Source organism: Sus scrofa, chromosome 4, assembly GCF_054392235.1.
Source record: "Sus scrofa isolate SSC_HxYL_T2T_F1_AM1 chromosome 4, Sscrofa_HxYL_maternal_Yorkshire_Landrace_v2.0, whole genome shotgun sequence".
In the NCBI taxonomy this organism is placed as follows: Eukaryota; Metazoa; Chordata; class Mammalia; order Artiodactyla; family Suidae; genus Sus; species Sus scrofa.
In genome coordinates this window covers 8,293,426-8,306,006 of record NC_139386.1, presented here as the reverse complement: position 1 = coordinate 8,306,006, position 12,581 = coordinate 8,293,426, and the positions used below count along the sequence as shown (strand labels likewise).

The following is a 12,581-nucleotide window of genomic DNA, read 5'->3' as shown; positions in this document are numbered from 1 at the left end:
AATTTTATAAAATGTTAACACACATATGCATATATTAAAGGAAATTATTTCCAAGATGTTTCTAAGGGCTCTCTCTGAGTAGTGATTTTATAGGGAAATTTGTCAATTTCTTCTTTACACCTTTCTAAAAAAATCTTCCAATTTTTCTCTTATGTGCCTGAATTGCTTTCATAATCAGAAGCAGAACTAGGGAAGAATGAGAGAGCCTTGGAAAGGGGGGTTTCAAGGCAGGCAAGCCCGACTTCAGAGTCCAGCTCCTGACCTGGCTGTGTGTCCTTTGGCGAGTTACTGTACGTCTCTGAGCCTCGATTTCCAAATCCAGAAATTCGAGATACTAATACATGTCCTGAAGGGTTATTTGGGGGATTAAATTAAAGTCCTATTGAAAGCAGAGATAAGTTTGGTAAGATGGGATAACTACACATTTGCCTTCGCTGGATCCCTTGGGGGTGCAGGCTGTCTGGCCAAGTCATCGTGCGAGCTTGAGCGGTCCTTCCCCTCCCTGGGCCTCAGGTCCTCAAGTCTAAAGGGGAAGCGGTTGGGCCAGACAATGGCTCATGGTGCTTTTGCTTCAGCTATCCGCCAACCATGAGTGGTACTCAGAACCCACCCAGCAGCCTTGGGACTTGCTCAGGGTTGCCTGTGGTCTGACCCACTGCACGGGAAGGGGTGGGGTGGTGGCAATAAGAGCTGGGACGGTGCCTTGGCATCGGTTGGTTCCCCTGCCAAGGATCTCGCAGGATTTCCGGGGGCACCCCACCACATCCTGACCTCGCTTAGCAGGTGCACACCCCTGTGACCCACATTGGTCCCTGCTCTCCTCTCTGGGCAGGTGCACCTGTTCTCCTTGCCCCCATCCCACCTTGCTCTTGTCCCCCTAGGAGACGGCGATCAGCCTTGGCTCTCAGGGCACTGGCCAGGTAGGACCTGCTGAGAGCAGGCAGCCAGCTCAGAGAGCCACGTGCACCCCACTCCTGCCTTGCACTCCTGCCTGGTCAAAATCACAGGCTCCCAAGGGCTGCTTGGAGGAGACCCTGGGATCCTATCACTCAGACTATTTCAAATCTGCTGGGTGACCAATGTTTTGAGAAAGTTTCCCCAGAAGTTCAATATGTAAAACAGATAAGCTGCTGGTTGGGGGTCAGGGGCTCAGCAATCTTGTCCCTTTACTTCCACAGATAGGACCCCTGGGATATCATAAAGCACCGATTGAAAAGGAGTGGGTCATGCCCTCGTATGACAGAGGAAAGGTTCAGAGAGGGCAAGCAGCCTGCTCAAGGTCACTCAGTAAGCTTGGATAACGGCTATGACTGCCTGTCCAGCACTCTGTCCACCGCGGAGAGCCCTGCCCACTCGTCAGGCTTTACTCACATGTCCATGAGCCTGTGTTCTGACCCCTTCCACCCTTGGGTGCCTTGGAGGGAAAGGGGACCTCATGTACCCTCAGGATAACAGGAAGGCTTGGCTTTGCCCTAAGACCAGATGGGTGGGTCCTATAAAACATTTTATGGTCCTTTCAGGGGTCATGGAAAGAAGCCAGATTCGAGACCACTTGGTGCTGGGGCAGATTTCAGTTTCACCTCTTAGGACACCCCCAAACTTCTTCCTATGGTTTTTGTTTGTTCGTTCTTGTTCGAAAAATGAGTACAGTCCTGTCTGCCTTGCTGGGTTTTCACAAGTAAGGATTAGTGTGTAGGCGTTACCAGATGAGCACAAGGAGGGGTGAGGCGGGGGGAGGGGTTCCTCTGTGGCTCGCCTTTCTGCCAAAGTGAATATGCCACAAGCAGGTGCCATTACCCCAGACCTGGCGGCGTTTGTGTGACACGGTGTCCGACGTGGAGAAGTGAGCAATGAAGTTCCTGACACGGCTTTAGTATCTCATTGAAAGAAAAATTTCACCCCCCCCCCCATTTCTTTCCTTCCTAGATCAGCTTTACTCGCAGGCCCCTGCTACATAGAGCTGGTAGGATTTTCCCCCAGTCTGTGAGTCTGTTGGACACTGAACCCCTTTGCTGACAAAAATCATGTTACGAGTAAGGTTCCGGCCCCACCGAAACTAGAAGTTGAGATTGTAAACACCGACGACCGAAAAAACGGTCGTAAAGACTCTTGTTTTGATGTTAGATCACACGGATACGCAACTACACAGACTGGGAAAACAGGGAACACAAGGTAGGATTTTCTACTCCTTTCGAATCTGGATACGTGGGAGATGCAGGTCTCATCAGAAGGAAGAGACAGGTGGAGGCGAGTGTGCAGAGGCCAGAGGCAGTGGCTGCTGTAGCATATCCCGCTTCCCAGCGAGGCCTAGTTTTGCTTTTCATTCACACGCGTGAACCCCCAGCGAGGCTCACGAGCTTATCGTAACGGCACTTGTATACGCTGAGCTCCTCGTGAATCACTTGTCAAAACACGCACGTGCCCCAGGTACCCTCCTTTCAGCTCACCGTCTCAGCCTCACCTCTTCGGGGACACCTGCACTGCCTTGGAGGGGGATTGCATTTTAACACGCATTTGTGCGGTTGTTTGATGAATGATGCTAAGGGCCGTGAAGAAAGATCTGTTTTCACTCTGGGCTGGAACACAGTGGACGTTCCTGCCCGTAGGAAATGAAAAGGAATTGATGAAAACTGAAGAAGCACCGTGTCTGGGAGAGACAGGCCACTACCACTCCACCTCTCAGAGGACCGAGGAAGCCGAGGCCAGCGCGTTTACATAATTTGGCCCCGTTTATCACCGAGCTGGTAAAAGAGGGGACAGGATTTGAAGCTCGGCGTTGGCTCCAGAGCCCAGCTCTTAAGTCCCCTGCTCTGAGGTGAAAGGAAATAGAAAGAGGGTGACAGGAGGCTGACTCGAGCCCTTTTAATGACAAGGTCACGGTGCTGCTCTTCTGTGGGTCACAGGTGTGCAGCAGATGGCATGTGCTGATAGAGTAGCACGTCAGGAAGTCTTTTCCAGAGGCTGTGAGTTTTAAGCTGCTTGTCTCTGTGACTCAGATGGTGTAGGGGTTGGGGAAGGAAGAGTAGGGGGAGATGGCGTATGTGTGCTTTGAGAAGGAGCACGCGGCCTCCCAGGGCTAGTGTAAGGGTGAAATGTGAAGACTTCACTGACACCTGGTTCCCTCTGCTCTCTGTCCTGGATCGCAGCATCGTTGGTCGTCATGCGGCTCTTTCTGGAAGCACACTACTCTCCCCTGCCTCAGGCTGTAAACTCCTAAAAACATCTTCTCCACGTCTGTCACATTCCTGGGTGGAAAGGGGTTACCCAGCAGGTACCCAGCCCATAGCCAGCGTTCCCTGAATTCGGCTGCATAGCCAAAGGCATCTCTACCCAGCACAAGGCAGGCAGGAGGGGCCGTGCTTTCAGGGGCAGCCTGGCCCTCTCAGGGTGGCCCTTTTCCGCTAATGACAATCGAGGGGACAGTTCCCACTCTCTTCTGAAGCTCCTCGAGTCTCCCCCCGTTCCCTCCCCACCAACACCTGCCAAGTCCTCTGGCCACAGTCTCAGCAGCCTGGATGGTGCCAAGGAGGGAGTGTGACTTTGCAAAGCTGTTGGACAGCAAAAGGGAGCCACTCTGAGGCCACACAGTTTCTGTCTATAGCTCGAGTTACCGTAATGAACTGAGCCCCCTCCCTCGGTAGTTCTCAGATGGGAGGAAGTGGTTTGGACCCAGTGTGCTTGTTTCCTTTGGAACTCTTGTGGGGGGAGAGGGAGGGCGGAAGTCAGCCGCACAGTGTGGCCTCAATGCATATTTATTAAGGGAAGGATGGCTGGATGGGCGGATAGGTGGATGGATGGATTCAGATAAAGATACTAACAGAGCCTTCGGGTTGCTGATGACAACCAAATGCTCTAGCCTGACATGGCAGAACATCTTAATGAGAATTGTAAGCTACAGCTTCTCTCAGAGCTGGGGGAAATAAATTCCTGCTGAATGTCAGATGAAAAAGTAAAAACCAGCAGCATCTATTAATGTAGGAAGCTGATTGGGGTTTACCAGAATGAATAAACGCTAAGTCTTTAAGAAAGACGCACTCCCTTTGGAAATACTTTGCCAGCTCTCAAAGCTCAGAGGGGGAACAATTTTTTTTTTCTGTATTAGGAAATACAGTTTGCTGCCGTCCAAACCTGTTTCACTTATACGAGATGAAGGAATACGGAGCAATAAGCATTCCGAAAGATCGCGTGTCCAGGTCACCTGCTGTGCATTTTGACCCATTGTTTCTAACATTACCTGTTACCTTTTGCTGCCTAGGGATGCACGAGTAACTTGGGGTCCTGTAATTGTCCAGGTTAGGAATGATCTTTTTTTTTTTTTTTTTTTTTTTTGTCTTTTTGCCATTTCTTGGGCCGCTCCCGTGGCATAGGGAGGTTCCCTGGCTAGGGGTCGAATCAGAGCTATAGCCGCCGGCCTACGCCAGAGCCACAGCAACGCAGGATCCAAGCCGCGTCTGCAACCTACACCACAGCTCACGGCAACACCAGATCCTCAACCCACTGAGCAAGGTCAGGGATCGAACCCGCAACCTCATGGTTCCCAGTCGGATTCATTAACCACTGCCCCACGACGGGAACTCCAGGAATGATCTTAATAGCTGCTGTTACGCTCTTAGCTGCGGTAATAAGCGCTTACCTATTGTGTACAACCTAAACCTCTGACAAGCACACAAAGAAGCTGGTCATCTTTTTACGAGGAAGAAACTAACCCTCGGAGAACTTGCCCAGAGTCACATGCTTAGTTCAGGGTCAGCCTAGAACGTTGGCCCAGGTGTAGCTGATTAAAACCCTGGGCTCCCCTGGTTCTAGATCTGCTTAAGATCCAGGAGTCTAAACATGCCTCAGCCTATTCCAGAGGTTGTTTTATCACTCTTAGAAATTTCAGAGCACATTAAGCCAGAACATAGACGTGGGCTCACCTCCCCAGTTTTACGATAACCTCAGCCTGGTTCACAGCATCTCCTAGCAAACCACACAAGGACAATTTGCAGACCGTGGGGTGTATTTCTCCTAAAATAACAAGCACTGCTTTAAATACACGCTTGTGTCGTTCCCACAGTTGCTTTCACTGAGGCTCTTCCTCCCTCACCTCAGCCCTGGGGGTTCTCAGAGCCGCTTACCAGCTGTAGGACTCGGGTGAATCACTCAACCACTCTGAGCCTCCTCTTCTCAGTTGTCAAAAGCGAATGATGATTGTAATCTTACGAGATTGTTCTGAAGAGGTCTTTCTATGCACCACCCCTCCTCTGCCACTCAGCCCGGCAGGCACCATCCCTTCACGCCTCAGGTACAACCCCAGTTCAGGACATTCTGAGGCCACAACCCAGGTCGCTTCCCTGACACCAGGCCCTCTGGACACAAGGGACCCTGAAAGGAGGGGGGAGCGTGCCGCATTCCCTGGGGAACTGTAATTCTCCAAAATTGAATTCTTGCGTTGTGCTTTCAGATTTTACATGCCTTTTGCATGCTGGCCTTTCCTTTAATCCTACTCCCGCCGCACACATACCCCCACTTGGATATGGTTGCTTATTCTCATCAGTTGTCTTTGGCATCTTCCTGCAGAAGACCACACAGCCACACTCCGAAAGCACTGCTGTGATCAGTCTGCCTGCCTGGACTCCATGCACCTCAGGACTCCACGCCAGTGGCATTTACTGAGCACCTACTATGTGCCCGCAGCTGGCCTTGGCACTTTGCATGTTAGCTCATTTAATCTGCCAGATACCTGAGCGACGTGTGTACCATTATTCCCTCTTGGCAGAGGGGAGAATCAAGGCCTGGAGAGGCTGAATGGTCTCATCCAAGGTCACACTGCTGAAGAGTCTGACAGGGAGCAGGAGGGTCCCCAGTAAGAAGCCCACTATGTGCCAGGATGTCCAGCGCCTGGACAGTCTCCTCTGCCAGGAACATGCCCAGCCTGAGCGCTCCCAGCCCCTCCTGCCAGAGTTCCAGTCGCTGGGCAGCCATGCGTGACCACAGCATTAGATGCTGAGCCGCGCTCCAGCCCAGTCCTCCCAGAGCACATCTGCCCCCAGAAAGTCCACACGCTGCCAGTTGTGTGTCTCAGGGGTCCCCCCACCTCCCACCAGGCCCCCCAAGATACCTTCAGCAGCTGGGCATGGTCTCCCCTGGGAGTAGCCGAGGGACTGCCAGGAGCACCGTCACCGCCTCTCCATCAGCTGCTGCCTCTGTGGCCGAGTGAGCGGGCAGCCGGGCCTCTCGCGGGTGCCAGGGAGCCCATGCTCTCGAGAGGTGCAGTTGCTAAACTGGCTGCAACTTCCTCTGCTAGAAACAAGGAAGGCGCGGGGCTTGCAGGAGGCGGGTTCCTGTTTTCAGCAACCGCACTGAGCAGACTTCTCTCTGTAAGGACAAGGCAGATAATGGCATAATTCATTTTTTTTACAAAGCACTGGGGGACATGGGCAGCTTGATTCTAAATGTTCGGGCCACGCTCGGCTGGCCGAGCCTGGGACTTTTTTCTCCAATTAAAACGCAGAGGAGGATGAGGGCTGCTCTCACAGTCCCCCAAGCTCCCTGGGTCCAAGGCGGCTGTGGCTCAGAGCCACAGCTTCTCTTTTCTGAGTTTCTTGATGTCACTGCCCAGTGGACCCCAGAGCAGAGCTTCTGGCCCTGGCTCTGCTGTAGACGAGCTTTTAATTGGCAGAGGCTTGCAAGAGTGGGCATCAAAGACCCTCTACGGAAGGGAGCAGCCCACCAGGCTTCCAAGGGAGGGGGCATGCTGCCCCTCGGCCACGCTTCAAAGAGAAGAAACTAGAAAGGTTATGAAAGAGTCCGCTCCCCCAGGTTCCTGACTGAAGTTGACTAAGAAAACGTGGCAGCTGAATGTGTGGGGCTTGACTGGATCCTGGATCAAGGGAAAGGACCAGAAAGAACGTGACTGGGATAGAGATGGGGGAGTCGAGTACATACTGCTTACTAGGTCGTCTGGGTCATGGTCGTTTTCTCGGGGTGATACTGACATTAGTCATACCCAGATTAATGAAAATGTGGAGAATGTGCTAGGTCTTAAGAAATACATGCTGGTGTCTTTAGAGGCCAAGAGTCGTGATGTCGCTCACTTTCAAAGGGTTGGTTAAAAGAAAAAGAAAAAAATACACGCACACACGTACAAACAAAAGGAAGGAAAGACCCAAAGCAAATGTAGCAAAATGTTCCTAGTTGGTGAATCTAGGGGAGGGCATTTGTCCGTTGTACTATTTCAAACTTTCTGATGGGTCTAAAGCTTTTTAAGTAATAGTGTATCATTCCCTATTCACATCGTGGGAGTCTTAAGCAGGAAAGCCCAGGCATAGGGGGCCCACAGGCCTGTCTGCGGCAGAGATGGAAGCTGCCGGATTGCCTGGGAGCTGCCTGCATGAGCCGGGAATGCCAGAGGCTGCCCTGGCAGCCCCCCTGAGAGCCCTGGCTCCCCCCCAGCCACCACCGCCCTCCCCCACTGCTCCCCCCCCCCCCGCCACCGGCTTCACAGAGAAGACAGGACATCCAGTGACTTGCCCAGAATCGCACAGCTGGTCCCCAAGCAGCCAGGGCCAGTATCTAGGGCTGACAGTGCAGCCCAACCCGGCAGGACCAACACAGCGATTGGGGACAGTCATTTAGAAACCTCTCTTAGTATTGTTATCGAAGATGCTTAAAAACACCAGGGCTCCTTCTAAATTTAGAAGGACCTCTGTACTAGAGAGACGCTTCCTTAGAAAACTTGTGAAAGTCCACGCTCTGCGCAGGCACCCTGGGAAAAGGTCAGAGGAAATGTTGCAAAAACCGAAGGGGCCGTTGGTCGCAATCAGGAAGAGCAGACAGGCAGGAAGAGGCTCCCGTGGATTTTTTCGCCTGAGTTCACACAGAGCGGTCAGAGAGGTTTGGATGGATAGTCAGCAGGCATGAGCCTTTGGTCTCAAGAGGGGCTCTGGATTCCAAGAGGTCAAGGCCACTCAGCATCACTTCACAAGGAATGCAGTGTTTAGTCCCCACTACACACAGCCCGGTCCAGGATTAGCAGGTTCCCAGTTCTACTCCACAGTGTGTTCCTTCTTGCTCTATGTGTAAGTGTCATAAAGATTAGAGGCGGAAAAGGTAACCTCAGGTGCTAGTAGACTCCCCGTCAAGGGAGAGGATCAAGTGTAATGTAGTTCACTCTGTGGGCAAGTTCAGTGAGCCTGTACGAAACGCGAGGCTTCTACTGGGTGCCATAAAATCGTCAATGGGATTCTTGTGTCCAAAAGGGTTAAAGCACAGGCGCTTCAAGATCCCACGCAAGCTAGAGGTTCTCTGAGAGCCAAGTTTGTGCCCCTCCTGTGGCTGGATAAGTACCGACTTAATCATTCAGTCGTTTATTCAAGAACTGTTTTTTGAGCATCTGCTGTGTGCTGGGTGCTGTCCTCAGGGCTGCGGTAGAGAAATGAACGAGGAACGGCTTAGAAGGCAGCTGAGGGAATGTGGACAGCGAAGAGAATTCTGAAAGGAGCCCAGAGGGTTGCCAGCATGACGGTCAAGGGGAAGAGCCCTGAGGCAGAGACAAGGGCAAGTGCAAAGGCTTGGGGTGGGAAGTGCTTGCAGAGGTCAAGGAGCAGAAAGCAGGGGACGGGGTCTGGTACTGGGGGATGTCAGGACGGGAGCGTGGCACTCTCTGGTCCCTCTTCACTCCTCCCAGCGGCTTTCTGTCTAAACTTCGCGCCCAAGAAACCGAGGCTCCTAGAGTTTAACTTACGTTCTCTTGGGGCCACTGCAACATTCTGAACTATTGTCAGATGGTTGAACTGTCACCCATCTGATGAGGTCTAGCCCCTGGAGGTGACTTCGCTGTCACTGTTTTGCTGGCTTCTATCTGGTCTTCTTATGTCCAGATGCTGCCCTCACTCTGTCCCAGCCCCGTATGTCCAGACGAGCCTGAGCCTCCATCGTCAAGCACCCTCTTCAAGCACCTGCCAAAGACTCCTGCATCCCACAGGACGGGCTCCATCTCTTTTCCAGGCATTAGTTGCTCATCAAAGTTTGTCCTCTGTCCTCCTCCCACCAAGTCCCCACTCAAGGCCTCCATGCCCCACCCACCCCAGGGGCTTCCTGCACCCCCTGCACGGGCAGGCAGGCCCCCCCACCTCTTGGCCGTTAACTCTGCTACAGCCCTTCCCATCCCCGTGTGGGACTCGTGCCCTCTCGTAGGCCCAGCAGGGAGCTCACCTTGTCCTTATGTGTTCCCAGGCCTCCCCCAACCACAAGGGACCACTGCCTCCCCACAGCACCCCTCGGAGCTTTACCTGACCCACAAAAATAGGACATGCACACTTTAGAGTCAAGAGCAAGGGAGGGGTTGAAGATGCCCCAGAGTTGGGTGACCTGCAAAGGTTTCCCGATCTCTCTGTGAACCCAAATGGACTTCAACTACTTCCGCCCTAGGCTGCGAGGGTCCCTAGAAGGGCTGTGTAGACTGCCTAGCATCAGGCGAGGCCCATAGTGGGGGCCGCTGAATACGGATGCCTCTCTTCCCCTTCAAAGTGGAACAAACTCTAGGGCGGGAGAGGCAGGTCTCACACAGGACCTTTGAGCCCAGCACTGAGCCTGGCCCCAAAGAGATGACCCAGAGTCACATCCTTCTCATGAACAAAGGAACGAAGGTGGGGGCTTTGCCTTCTCAGTACTGACTCTTCACCCCTGGGGAAGACAATGAGCTGACCACGAAACCCACTTGGGCGACCTCAGACGGTGTTGTTTCTCTGGGGGACGGGGGTTGTTCATGTTTCTGGAACCATCTCCAAGGTTGAGTAAGTGGTCCATCTGGATGAGCTGCGTCCTCCCGCTGGAGGGGGACACTCATGTCCATCATCAGACCTCGGCACCTCTTTGGGAGCCTCGCGGAGCTGACAGTGCTCTTAGGAGGAAGGAAGAGAGCAGCTGTTTGCACTGGACTTCTCTACTGCAAGGAATTGCACAAAGGCGTTGATTCACCAGAGCTGTTCTCTCTGTCGTTGCTCAACTGACCCTTCCGCGTCCACCTGGGAGTGATGAAGAGGTCAGCGGATTTCCCAGAGCCTGAGAAGCTCGCTGAGCAGGGGCCCAGTTTTAGTTCGCAACTCTGCAGCGTTGCTTTCCTGACTTCCCCTAAACGCACTAAGATGCAAACTCTTTGGTTTTCTAGATCTAACAGGCATATTTATTTATTTAAATGGACCTCGTCTTCCATAAAGACTCACCTCACACCAGCCAGGAGGCTAAGCTCTGGGGCCCAAGGGGGACTGGGGCACATGTCCTGCCATCCAGGAGGTTGGTGCACAGGGGCCAGGAATGTGCCACGAGGACGGGGTGGCACAGTGGGGGTTCCGTGCAGTGGTTCAGAATGTTGCAGCCTGGCGGAGGGGTGGTGTTCAGCTGAACCTTGAACATGAACGGAGTCCCCCTCGGGCCACACATTTGGCGGGGCTGGCCCGTGCATGCCACTCGTGCCTTCTCAGTATTTTCTCATTGTGGGGTGACCTGGGCTGCATCCTGTCTGGACTTGAAGTGACTTCGGTATCTGCTGCTCATCCGTCAGCCCATCATCTCCTCTTCCCTCCCAGATGCATCTGGGACGGGCTGACGTGTGGACCTCAGATCGGTGCTGTCTCGCCCGGTGCCCCCTCAGCCTTCCACCTCCACCCCTCCGCCCCCCGACTGCGCCTGGCCTCTGCGCAGATTCCTCCCCAGGGCTCACTGTTCCAGCCTGCCCTCCTTCTCAGTTCCCTTCCACTCTCTCTTGCTGCTGCGACGACAGGCTCTGCTGGTCTTGCCTCTGAATCACTCCTGCTGTTCCCTCATTTTAGGGTCCCCTGGGCCAGCCAGGACTTGATCCTTTCTTCTCAGGGACTCAGAGCCCCCTTGACCCCCTGTAGAAAGTGAGGCCAAGCCCTGTGCCCCCTACTCTTGTCCTCTGTCCAAAGCGGAGGTTCTTCAGTTGCCCCAGTGGCCTGGTCCGCAGAAGGGCTCAGGCCCTGGTGGGGAGAGGGGAGGAGACACGTGGTGCCACCTGTCTGCTGCCAGGCCCTGTGCCAGAACGACCTGGGACTGTCCTGGAGACAAGATCTTTGCTGATTGCTTTTATCCCACCAGCAGAACTGACACCATGGTACAGGGTGACATCCTAGCACAGCTGTTTCCTTGAGCAGAAAGGGCCTCTTCCTGCTCTGGAGAGCAGTCATCTCCAAACGTTTTGACCGTGGTCGCAGAAGAGTTGTGAGTAAGCAGTCCCCGTATTTGCTCATTTGGTCGCTATTTATGTACATGGCCATTGACCTCAGACACAGATGACTCTACAACGTAGGGTGTCAATATGAAAGCTATTTTCAAAGCTTGAGGCTACTTCAGTGATAGTTGTAAGTACATATTCTAGAATTTTCTTCCTGAACTCCAGGGGATCCCTCGTCTCACGCATCCCAATTGGGAGACCAAGACTCTTCTAGAACCATAAAGGAGGGAGGCAGGCACCGTTTCTAAATCGAGAGCAATCTTAACAAGGAGTCTTGAAACATGACAGGTTGTCTTCCGTTGGCGCACATCCTTGTGAGTTGCGCTTAGAATAAAGACAAGAGGCAGTCTTCCCAAGAGAGAGGAGAGGCGGTGCTTCGCGTGGCCTTGTGGTCTTGAAACTTCAAGAGTTTCTCTAGCATGTCCTTTTCCCAACCCTATGTTAGTCTGATGTCCAGAGACCATTAAGTCCCCTAAAGGCAGGGAGCACCTGGCATGGCCAGGGTGATTCTCCAGTGTTTACTAGGAGGAAAGGAGAGAGGAGAGTTGGAGGGTAGTCCCGGGAGCAGGGGACTCCCTTCTGGGTAGATTACAAACTTTCTTAAGGCCTTAATCCTCTTCATGTTCCCCACAGCATCTGGCATACAGGCGGTGCTCAAAGATGCACCTGGAATTATCCTGATGACGGACGAGCACACAGAGCAGCGCGTGTGTCCCTGGGGTGGTAGAAACAGCTGGATGGACCTTTAGAGATAAGGCCTCTGTGATTAGCTTCCCAGCGTGACCAGAGTCAGGCCTCTTAACTACTTTGCCCCTGTGATATCATCTCATGAACAATAATAACAGTTAAACTTGCCCACGCACCTCGAAATGTGCTTCAGCAGCACAAAATGAGGGGACGCTCTATCACAGCATGGCTGTGGCTTTCATCAAAGGCCCCTTTCTGACTTCGAACTGTCTTGTTTTGTGAGGCTTTAATACTTCTGTGAGATATGCTTTTCCCTCACGATAAGAGTCTGTGGTTGTCACCTACAGAGCAAGCTCGGAACTGGCCTTGATGTAATTTAGAATGCAGTGTCATCCATGTACAAGCCATTGGGTGGGTGTGAAATTGTCAGCCGGTTCTTACCTCATCACCCACTGAGCCCCAACTCATTACACCAGCAGCATGGGGCCTCCGGGGAGAGCCAGGGAAGGAGAGGCAGGCTCAGCTGCTTAAGTTCTCCTGGGCCAGAGCAGAAGTTCCACCCCAAAGCTTTCTTGGGCCTGGAGACTCTTTCACTATTTTTTTTAAATTTTAGTTTGCGTAAGCAGTACAGTGACAGATCATAATAACAGATCTCTGAACA

The 12,581-nt window shown here is 52.8% G+C and overlaps 2 protein-coding genes across 3 annotated transcripts in view; one reads left to right on the top strand and one right to left on the bottom strand.

The window, feature by feature from the left end:
* The window catches only part of TG (thyroglobulin), a 224,048-nt gene that overhangs the window by 161,747 nt on the left and 49,720 nt on the right, over positions 1-12,581 (top strand).
* SLA (Src like adaptor) overlaps positions 1-12,581 on the bottom strand; it is a 58,157-nt gene that overhangs the window by 26,681 nt on the left and 18,895 nt on the right. The window contains exon 2 of the mRNA XM_013996470.3: positions 6,101-6,357. The gene's annotated coding sequence lies outside the window, so the exon portion shown is untranslated. The remainder of the gene's footprint in view (positions 1-6,100; positions 6,358-12,581) is intronic.